Source organism: Anarrhichthys ocellatus, unplaced genomic scaffold (assembly GCF_004355925.1).
Source record: "Anarrhichthys ocellatus isolate YVR2014 unplaced genomic scaffold, GSC_Weel_1.0 scaffold110, whole genome shotgun sequence".
Classification (NCBI taxonomy): domain Eukaryota; kingdom Metazoa; phylum Chordata; class Actinopteri; order Perciformes; family Anarhichadidae; genus Anarrhichthys; species Anarrhichthys ocellatus.
The window spans coordinates 525,903-527,020 of record NW_022280140.1 but is presented as its reverse complement, the minus strand read 5'-3'; the positions used below and the strand labels follow the sequence as shown (position 1 = coordinate 527,020).

General features: G+C 54.7%; 1 protein-coding gene across 1 annotated transcript in view; it reads right to left on the bottom strand.

Annotated features, from left to right (window-relative positions):
* LOC116399366 (voltage-dependent calcium channel gamma-7 subunit-like) overlaps positions 1 to 806 on the bottom strand; it is a 31,833-nt gene extending 31,027 nt beyond the window's left edge. The window contains exon 1 of the mRNA XM_031876478.1: positions 675 to 806. The gene's annotated coding sequence lies outside the window, so the exon portion shown is untranslated. The remainder of the gene's footprint in view (positions 1 to 674) is intronic.
* Positions 807 to 1,118: the final 312 nt, after the last annotated feature.

Genomic DNA, 1,118 nt, shown 5'->3' with positions numbered 1-1,118 from the left:
ACACACACACACACACACACACACACACACATGGACACAGTATGTGTTCCTCATTCCCGGCCTCTCCTCCCTATCCTCTCCTCTCTCTCTGACACACACACAAACACACACGTACTGTAGTGACACATCGTCCACACACACTTTTCCTCCCCCTCCCTTTCGCTTCTCTCCTCCACGCGCCGCTGGGAGCGACGCGGTTCTCCAGACTCTACATTGACTGTACTGCGTTACAGCGGCGCGCTTCTTCCAAATGCACCACAATAATCTCCGTACAGTACATTCCTCCGCTAACAGGCCAGGAAACAGCCGTGCAGACTCACTCGCCAGCGGCTGTCAACAAAACAGCGCACACCCCCTCTTCCCTCAGACCGAGGTGAGCAGAAAGACTTGAGGCTCCTCTCTTATGCAACATCCCTGGCTTTTAAAAAAAATGTATTTAAAGAGGAATATTTTCTGTCAACAAAGTCACATGCATGAGCATCATCTCTCATCCCCGCAACCGAAACACAAGTCCTGACGTGTGCAACCAAAAGAAGCGGAGCTCGCCTCAACAAGAGTGTGAGATGCGAGAGGTGGTGGGGGGGGGGGTTGGAGTGAGGTGAGGTGATTCACGGGTGGAATGGATGGGTTGGTGCGGCGCAGTTAAGAAAGAAGGCAGCAGAAGCTTTACTCACCCTGCAGAGCGGAGAGCTGGTCGGACGGTGCAGCCGACGAGAGATCTGTGCGCACTTGGAAGCCTGGCCACCAAATCTGCAGTTTCTCCCTTATCTGTCTCTCCCCCTCGTTCTTGCTCTCGCCGCACAACCCCCCCCCCCCCCCCCTCTCTCTCTCTCTTTTTTCGTGTTTCCCCGTATCTCCCCTCTCCTCCTCTCTGTTCTCCCCCTCTTTCACTCCTCCTCCTTCTCCTTCTTTACTTCACTCTGCTCCTTCAGCACTGCGGAGAATCGGTCGTATGGGCTTCGCTGTAGTTTGGTTAAAGGGAGGTGGGACTGGTGTGTGTGTGTGTGTGTGTGAGTGTGTGTGTGTGTGTGTGTGTGAGAGAGTGTGAGGGAGAGGAGGGGTGAGGAGGGGAGGAGGGGGGTTACAGTGATGTAGGCTGGAGGGAGAAGAAGACGCGC